The sequence below is a fragment of the Ailuropoda melanoleuca genome, chromosome 19, assembly GCF_002007445.2.
Source record: "Ailuropoda melanoleuca isolate Jingjing chromosome 19, ASM200744v2, whole genome shotgun sequence".
Taxonomy (NCBI): Eukaryota; Metazoa; Chordata; class Mammalia; order Carnivora; family Ursidae; genus Ailuropoda; species Ailuropoda melanoleuca.
This window is the reverse complement of record NC_048236.1, coordinates 476,466-486,151: the sequence shown is the minus strand read 5'-3', so window position 1 is coordinate 486,151 and position 9,686 is coordinate 476,466. Positions and strand designations below refer to the sequence as shown.

At 54.1% G+C, this 9,686-nt stretch overlaps 1 long non-coding RNA gene across 1 annotated transcript; it reads left to right on the top strand.

The window, feature by feature from the left end:
• On the top strand, positions 1 to 9,274 carry LOC117797150. Its single transcript, XR_004622043.1, has 3 exons — positions 1 to 273; positions 2,656 to 2,750; positions 8,768 to 9,274. It is a non-coding gene; the product is annotated as an uncharacterized LOC117797150 (long non-coding RNA).
• Positions 9,275 to 9,686: the final 412 nt, after the last annotated feature.

The following is a 9,686-nucleotide window of genomic DNA, read 5'->3' as shown; positions in this document are numbered from 1 at the left end:
CAAGCCTGGGGTTTCTCTGCCTCTGGACCACATGTTTACGCTCCAGGCCTTGAGAGAGGAGCGGCACAGACAAATCTTTGTGGAAAAGAAAATAAGAGAAGCAGGAAAGGGGAGGGGTGGAGGCTGGGGAGAAGTTTGGTTCTCGTCATTGACTCCACGAGTCGGTGGCAGGTCTGGTGCGGCAGCGCCCACCGCAGTGCGGCCCCGGGGGCCGGGCGCCGTGCCTGGGAAGGGTGCGGCTCCCTTGAACTTTGGACCGAAGGCCTTTGGCAGGTGAGCCTCTTCTTGGGCCCCCACCCCGGACACACACTAGAGTGGGCCTCTCCCGGCCGGGGGTGGGGGTGGGGTGGGGGCGTGGAGAGCAGGGCAGCTGTCACGTGGAGATATCTACCACATTCAACCAACACGACCTGGGTACCGAGCTGAGCAATCGTCGTTAACACTGACTTACGTTACTTAAAGTTAGTACTTCTGCGGGCGTGGCCCTGCTCTAAATCACTTACATGAATTAACTCATTTAATACAACCCCAGAAGTTGATTCCGTAATTATCCAAGTTTTGCAGATAGGGAAAGCAAGGCACAGAAAGATTACAGGGTCCCATCCTAGAGGTTTTGGTTAAATTGAGATACACCTGGGATGCCCACGTGGCTCAGTCGGTGAAGCGGCTGACTCTTTACTTTAGCTCAGGTCATGAATGCAGGGTCGTGAGATGGAGCCCCGTGCTGGGCTCTATGGCCATAGGGGAGTCTGCTGGGGATTCTCTCTCTCCCTCTGCCCCTCCACCCCACTAAAAAAATTTAAAAAAGAAATTGAGATATACCCTGGGTGTCCTATTCTAAGTTGCATCCCGAGTGGAGAGCTCCTGCTATAGAGATTGACATTCTTGGGCGCCTGGGTGGCTCAGTTGGTTGGTTAAGTGTCTGCCTTCGGCTCAGGTCATGATCCTGGAGTCCCGGGGTGGGGTCGAGCCCCATGTCGGGCTCCCTGCTCAGCGGGGAGTCTGCTTCTCCCTCTGCCTCTGCTCTTCCTGCCCCTGCTCACGCCCGCTCTGTGTGTCTCTCTCTCAAATAAATAAATAAATAAATAAGGCCTTAAAAAAAAAGGGAGAGAGATTGACATTCTTGTTGTCCCTGCCTTGTCCTCCTGAGAATACCCTAAGGTGCGCCTGTCTGTGAGATCTGAGCTGCATCTCACATCCACTGAGGGTACTATCTCTTTCTTAGGGGAACGTAAGATGATGGTGCACTTGCACTCTGAACTTCAAGGAACTACGACAGTACAGAAATACCTCCCACCTGCGTGGGCCGGGGGCTTGCACACAATGGCTCATTGAATCTATCTCCCGGAGCTTTGCAGTCAAGTGAGCATCTCTGAGGAGAAAATGGAGGCCGCAGGAACTTAGTAACTTGCTCAAGGCCACCCACCCATAGGGTAGGAGGTTGAGGCAGGATTTGAATCTACAATTGAACGGCCTAATATTTTTTCCTAACCCTTGAGAGGTTGTTTACACTTTTCAAGTTGTCTTCACACTGACTTTGTCCATTCAGGAAGATGCCAGAGTCCGGAAAGGTTAAGGGACCTGCTCTAAGTGGCACACACCTGACTCCTCAACCCATGAATATAGGAGACCCACTGTTTTTGGTTTTTTAAACCTGCCCAGGCTTTTGTGTCCAGAAGCTGCTCCTAAGAGGAAAATGGGGCCGGGAACACGGGCCTGGGGAGAGGCCTCTGACAGCGGGGTCCCGGGGCCTGGAGGCCAGATGGAAGGCAGGCCCATCCCGAACCTCCCTAAGGGCTGAGGCCCGGGGCGAGGGCAGATGTCCTTGCAAAGATTCCACGGACTTCCAGTCTGTGCTTTGTTTGTGACATGAAGGGGCTGTGGCGGCAGGTGGGGAAGGGAGAGGAAGGCAGGTAGGAATTTCCACTCCTTCCTGCCCAGAGCTGAGGCTGGACGCCTCTGCCCCTCCTCCGTGTTTACACTCAGCCGGCCACACCCCTCACCGTGGCCCAGGCTGACTCTGTGGCCCTCACCAGCCTGCTCCAGGCCGAATACCTTTCCTCTCACGCTGAAGGTACCTTTCAGCACTTGGGCCTTGAGCTGGGCCAGGCTTCCAGGGAAGAAGGGGGGGGGGGAGCGTGAGAGGTGGGTGAGGTTAGGTGGGGAGGTGGGGGTAGTCCAGGAGAGGACAAGGTTATGTGAGTGACTGCCTTGCGATTGGTCACCTTCCTTTTTTTTTTTTTAAGATTTTATTTATTCATTTGAGAGAGAGAGAGAGAGAGAGAGAGAGAGAGGCAGAGCACAAGCGGGGGGGGGGGCAGAAGGAGAAGCAGACTCCCTGCGGACTTGGGGCTTAATTCCAGGACCCAGAGATCATGACCTGGGCCGGAGGCAGCCGCTTAACCATCTGAGCCACCCAGGCGCCCCAGTCACCTTCCTTTTTGTATTATTCTTTTATATAGTGACAGCCAGTTTTCAAAACCTTTCCTACCCCCATCGACTCTTGTCTAAGATACCTCATTCACCCCAAAGTCAGTATGACTGATAACGGCTTCTAAAATGACCCTTCCCCGAGAGCAGTTCATCTTCGCAATGGCCTCTTTTTCCATTCATTCTCTGATTTACTCAGTCATTTCCTTTGGCATTCCTGGACAGCCTCCATCCCATCCGAAAACCCGAGCTGTGACATCTCTGAGCGGTTTGGTGGGCTGCGGTCCGAGCTCCGACAACCCCACCTTGTCACACAACATGTGAGTATATCGGCAGCCACCCAGGCTTGCTTTTTCACAATTCGTTGAAAGGAAGGGTAGCTCAACCTCAGGAAGAAAGTTCAGGGGTCTTCGCCCGAAACGACAAAGGAGGTGCCCTGATGGTGCATTTTCAGGCATCAGCCGATGAGGTTATTCTAACTTGGTCATGGGGCTGAGCTGCTCAGGGCAGTTGGGAGGGAGCCCATCTAGAACAACAGGCCTTGGGTGGAATTTCCCACAGGGCCACAGGCAATGAGGGTTCTGGGCTTATGTCCTCTCTGTCCTTCTCAGTTGAGAAAGGGCTGGCTGGGAGCTATGAGAAGACTCTGAGCTCGAAGGGACCCAAGGAACCATCTAGACCAGTAGTTGACAGAGGGTGGAGTGGCTTAAAAGTAGGACAGCCTTTCAATAAACTTAATTGACACTGAAACCCAAAATGTAAAACGGGCAAGAGTTGTAGCTGTAGCAGCGGTGGGGCTGGGGCGGGGGTTGGACCCTGCCTGCTCTGTCCCCCAGCTTACCCCTGGCTGAGGTCCGAAGCTCCCCTGTGGACCTCCAGAGCTTACAGAATGCCAACAGAAATCCCTGAGCTAGCTGGAAACTGAGTCAGAACACGGTGGGGAGGATGATTGTCCTTACGGTTCTCTGCCCACCCACGGTCGGCTTTTGGTTCATGGTCATTCCCTGGACTAATGATGCGCCCTCCTTTCCAGCTGGACCTGCAAAATCCTCCCCACCCTTCAGGCTTAGTTGAAATGCCACCTCCTTGTGGAGTGTTCCCCCCCCCACTGCCATTCTCTCATCCAGGTTTGGCCCTATGCCCACCCTCTTCCATGTTTCCAGAGTGTTCTGCTTCTGCACCTCTCCTAGGATCGGCTTCCCCTGCATTTCTGCTCTTCTGGAGCCGGTCTTTTCTCCCTCCCTGGACTGTTGGGCTCTCTGAGGTCAGGGACATCTTTTTAATCTCAAGCATTCCACCCATGAGTAGGTGTGCAATCGCAGGGAAGCCGTTGACATGTTTTCTGGGGTGAAGGTGGGGGGCTTTGCCTGCAGGGAGGGGGTCTGCCTCCCGGGCAGCACTAGTCCTCATCAGCTCTGCTGGCACGGGCATGAGTTTGATCAGACAGTTGCCTGGAGATCTGAAGTAGGGTGAGGGGGGCCTTTAGAGACTGGAGGGAGGGGTCCTTCTGCCCTGAACTGGCCTCTCCCCAACCTCCCGAGAAGACGGAGAGCAGAAAGGGGGTAGGGGAAGAGAAGCCAGGGCCGCAACACCTCCCACCCTCACTGATTTCCCTCTTCTCTGGCATTTTAAGAGCTCAGACTCAAACCCTTCAAGGGCTTTTGAGACAATTAGATTTGCAAGTGCCCAGAGCTCCGTCTAATTGCTTAAAAGCCACTTCAGGCTCCAACTGACCCAGAGTAAAGCCCGGGGGGTGGGCAGGGGGGAGAGGAGAACTGAGACACTCTGTCACCCTGTTTCCCCAGGCCTTTCTTGGTGACCGAGCCCTGGGCTGGAGGCGTTGCCAAATGGGGCCTTGGATGGTCCCCAGTTGGCAAGGCCACTGATATCTCCTTGTCCAGATCCTCCTTCCATCCACCTTCTCTGGCAAATCCCGGCAGCCTCAGGGGTGGCCAGGCAGCTGTGTCCCCCACCGATTTTCAGAGGGAGAAAGCAACACCCCCATGGTAAGCAGGCCCAGAGGCATCAGGAGGCAGGGACAGTGTGTGGCGTCTGACTCAAAGATGGGGCTCTTCCTCTGGGATCTGTGACTGGGGCCTGAGGGGCTTTGCAATCTCTCAGTCAGTTCCTGATTACTCCTCCCCCCAGTTCTAGTTTCTGTGGAAAATTCTTCTCTCTGGCCCAAGACCTTGCAATGCTCCATATCTAGGGGCAAGTCTTCCCAGCAGCCTTTGAGCCCCTCCCTTACGCCACCTCAGCCGGAGCCACTCTGCACCTCTGGGCAGGCAGCGCCCCTGCCCTTCTCTCCTTCACCATCCAAATGCAGGCTCCTTTATGTGCCCGGTGCCAGGCTAAGCAGTGGGGACCCTGGGATGAATAAGCCATGCGTTCTGCTCTCAGAGTGACACATTCTAGTTAAAACATAGAAGCAGAGGGGCGCCTGGGTGGCTCAGTCGTTAAGCGTCTGCCTTCGGCTCAGGGCCTGATCACAGCATTCTGGGATTGAGCCCCACATCAGGCTCCTCCGCTGGGAGCCTGCTTCTTCCTCTCCCACTCCCCCTGCTTGTGTTCCCTCTCTCGCTGGCTGTCTCTATCTCTGTCAAATAACTAAATAAAATCTTTAAAAAAAACAACATAGAAGCAGAAACAGATCAATTAAGTTCTTTGCCGAATATTTATTGAGCACCTACTATGTGCCAGATGCTGGTCTCGGCCCCAGGGACACTGAGGTGAAAAACACCCAAGTCCCTACTCTCGTGGAGTTTATATGGTTGAGGCAGCCACACATAAACCAAGAGCTATATAACCTGCAAGGTGGAGATGAGAGAGTGAAGGGAAACAAAGCAGTGGGCAAGAGAAGGGTCTCGGAGGTGGGGACACTTTAGCAGAGACCTGAGTGAAGGGCTACAGTAGCCTGTGCAAAGGTCCTGAGGCAGGGATGCCTGGGTGTGCAAGGAAGAACAAAGAGGCCAGTGCGACTGGAGAAGAATGAGTGAGGGGAAGAGATGAGTCAGAGGGAACAGAGGCCAGATCCCAGCAAGGTCTGTGGATTCTAGAGTAAGATGGGAGCCTTTGGGGATATCCAGGAGGGAGTGACATGAGCGAATGCACGTTTTAGAAGGCTCACTTTGGCTCCTGGGAGAGGACTGCCTGGAGTGGAGGCAAGAGTGGAAGCAGCGAGGCTAGTTAGGAGGCTCCTGCAATAGTCCGGGCACGAGATGGTGATGGTGTGGGTGAAGAGGTTGGGGTATGGGAAAGTGGTCAGATTAGAGGTGATTACAGTACAGTAGAGGCACTCTACCGTGAGAGCACAAGTCAGGGACCCTTGACGGACCTGGAGGCAGGATGGGGCTGTTGACAAGAAAGGATTGCTGGATGCTTGATCAGAGCTGGGACTGCAAGAGGAGGAACTGGTCCAGACGGAAGACGGGCCAGAGGGGCGGCAAGCGCTGAGGGGCCTGCTTGCCATGTTGCAGGGAACAGGGATGGACGACGAGGGGCCAGAGCAGCATTCAGAGGCGGCGGGTGGTGTGGACTGAGGCTGGGGAGCTCGGGGGGCCAGAAGCCGAGGGCCGAGCTTGAAGGCTTTGGGCTTTCTCCAGTGGGGAGCCGGGAGCCAAGAGCGTGTCAAGCCTGACCTCATCGCGATCCAGGTTGTACTGGAGAAAGATCACGCTGGCTGTGGAGAGGGGGAAGGACAGGATGGGCGGCTGGGAGGTCAATTAGGAGGCTGTTGTGGTGACCCACTTACAGATGAGAGGGGACCACAGGGACCCTGATGGGGCTCAGAGGACTGTTTAGAAAGGAAAGTCATCGGGATGTTCAGACATTTCCTGATTGGTTAAAAGGGAGCTAGGAGCAGAGGAATGAAGGGAGGCCCGCATTCAGCTCCAAGGCCTCTAGACGGGGATGAGGGTCTGCTAGTGAGGGCCTCCTCTTTCCTCTTCTCACAAGACAAGGAGTCTGCACAGGGAGCCACCGCCTTCCAGATTGCTCTCCAGATACCCACAGCCCCAGAATTCTGGGGGGTGGGGGGAGAGGGCCAGGAGTCTGTGTGCAGGGCCTGTGCAGGCCGCCTTCGCAGGTCCACCGGCTGGTCCCCGCCGCCGTCGTTGTGGGGTCGTGCACAGAACTTGCGTGTGCAGGGCGTCCGCTCACTGAAGCCTTTCAAAGTTTAAGGTGAAGTTGGGGATGGGAAGGGACAGGGGCAGGCGGGGGACAGAGGCTGGGGGAGCACGGAGGTAGTTTCTCCCCCTGCAGCCCTGTGCAGAGCTCCAAGTAGCCTGAGAACTCTAAATTTGAACCTGGCCTTCCAGATCTTTAGAAGGTATATGTGTCAGCCTAGGAGAATAGAACATATTTTATTTAACAGTTTGTTAACTTGATTTATAACTTTTAAATATTTAGACATATGGAATGTGGGCCTCCATTCGTACTTTTGCCCGGTCCAGAAGGGGTGAGTGGAAAACTTCCCAGGGCCAGGATTATGTCTTATTTGCCTTGTTCGCTCTCCCTCCCTCCACCCCCCACACCGGAGGCCCCTAGGCTTGGTAATTTCCATCGAACTGGAAAGAGAATCAGATCCCAGCCTGATAGTGAGAAATGTAGACTCGATGTGGCCTCAGGGGAAAGGTCGTTCTGGAGACTCCAGAGGCCTGTGGACAGTGTGGCCTGGACAGGTGCTGGGGAGGCGGCAGACTGACCCTGGGNCCCACCGGGGAAGCCTGCCCTCGTTGTGGGGTCGTGCACAGAACTTGCGTGTGCAGGGCGTCCGCACACTGAAGCCTTTCAAAGTTTAAGGTGAAGTTGGGGATGGGAAGGGACAGGGGCAGGCGGGGGACAGAGGCTGGGGGAGCACGGAGGTAGTTTCTCCCCCTGCAGCCCTGTGCAGAGCTCCAAGTAGCCTGAGAACTCTAAATTTGAACCTGGCCTTCCAGATCTTTAGAAGGTATATGTGTCAGCCTAGGAGAATAGAACATATTTTATTTAACAGTTTGTTAACTTGATTTATAACTTTTAAATATTTAGACATATGGAATGTGGGCCTCCATTCGTACTTTTGCCCGGTCCAGAAGGGGTGAGTGGAAAACTTCCCAGGGCCAGGATTATGTCTTATTTGCCTTGTTCGCTCTCCCTCCCTCCACCCCCCACACCGGAGGCCCCTAGGCTTGGTAATTTCCATCGAACTGGAAAGAGAATCAGATCCCAGCCTGATAGTGAGAAATGTAGACTCGATGTGGCCTCAGGGGAAAGGTCGTTCTGGAGACTCCAGAGGCCTGTGGACAGTGTGGCCTGGACAGGTGCTGGGGAGGCGGCAGACTGACCCTGGGGGGGGGCGGGAGAAGCAGGGACTCCTCTCATGGACTGCCAGGTGCAAAGGCCAGCTCTGCTCTTTAGGACTTAGTGACCCAGAGCAGGTTGCTCAGCCCCTCAGTGCTTAGAGAACTGACTGGTGATAATAATCCCCAATTTCCCCACTTCACAGGGCATGGGGGAGGGGGGGAGATGCACCGAGTGTCTGGCAGGCGGTAAGTGCTATAAAACATTTGTTATTACTATCACATAAAATGGCCCCTTCAAGGGAACATGAAGCCAAGCGAAGAGTTCCTGCCAAACCGAGGAAGGAGTCAACATTGGTTTTGGTGCCAGATCTTTCTCTTCCCACTTTCAGGATTCCCATGGGAGGGCCACTTGGTGATCAGTACGCCCCTCCCCCGGCACCCCCTCTAGGGGCCCCCCCCCGCACTCCCAGGGCTGTCTGACATTTTGGGTGACTCCCCCTGTTCTCTGTCTCTTCAAGCTCTATTGTCTATATCCTCTCATTCCCTGGAAGCTTTGCCAAGCAACTCACTTGCCAATTCTTGAGGCCCCTGCTCACAGGAAGGTATCAGCGGGTGAGAGTGGGCCCAGCACGGTGCCAAGTGCCCTCAACTCATAATTTCAGCCAACCCTTGTAATGATCCTAGGGGCACTGTGCCAGACGCGATTTTCCCGCAGAGAGGTTAAGTCACTGGCCCTGGATTTCCCAGCTGATAAATTGCAGAGTCAGGACTAGAACTCAGGACCGTGGGACTGGAGTGCATTCTCTTCGTCATGAGGAATCCAGCCTCATTCAGAGCTCCTGTGACATTCCTGCTTCTATGGGTTTAGATTTGCTGGGACAAGTTTCTGTCCCAACGGAGGCACTTGGATGGGGGAGTTGCAGGCACTTAGCAAGAGGATGGTGGGTTGAAGTTCTGGTTTGTTGGGGGAAAGGAAGTTCCTTTGGTTTCCTTTAGATTATAGCTGAGGACTTGCCAGGCAAAAACAAACAAACAAAATAGCCTCTCTTTTCTAGAGACACGGCTGCGGCTTCGAGGGTCTGGAAAGGAAGGCACTTGCGTGTTGGAAATCCTGAGACGGAGTTTCTGCTGGCTATGGGTTCCAGTCAGAGGGGATTCTCTAGGGACAAGATACTGTTCCTTCCCCATCCTGTCACAGCCCCATAAGCCTTTCTCTACTGGGCACCACGGAGGCAAATTGGTGACACGGGTCCCTTGGAAGGATGTCTGATTTGAGGAGCAAAAGCCCATGAAATGACACTCAGCTGTGACTGGAGACAGAGACATTTGATTCTGCCCTTCAGAGTCTAGTCTCACAGGGATATGGGTGCTTACACTGGGTGAACATCACATTATAAAAGTCCCAGCCTTGGGGCACCCGAGTGGCTCAGTTGGTTTAGCGGTTAAGCGTCCCACTCTTGATTTCGGCTCAGGTCATGATCTGAGGGTCGAGCCCTGTGTCAAGCTTTGCAGTTGGCGCAAAGTCTGCTTGAGGTCCTCTCCCTCTGCCCCTCCCCCTGCTCTCTCCCTCTCAAATAAATAAATAAAATAAATCTTAAAAGAAAAAAAAAGCTTCATCCTTCTGGCTCTGATGTGAACTCACTGTGTGGCCTTGGACAAGTCGCTTAGCCTCTCTGATCTTGATTTCTCAACCATAGGATGAGAACCCTAGGATTGATCACTGGGTTGAACGTTCCCTGCGCCCGCCGCCTCCCCCCGTTTAATATGGCACCCGTATTCTAGTGAAATCCAACACAGGACTCCGCCACAAAGAGTAGAGCCGCTCTGCTTCTGAGGGTAGGGAGCCCACGTTCTCTGGCTTCTTCCTCTTCTTTTCAGATAATTTTGAAGGGCAGCTCTAAGTGTCTCTGATTGGAAGGCCAGAAGCATTTTGAGAAAGCTCGGACACGGCCTCATGGGGGAAGTCAAGACGGG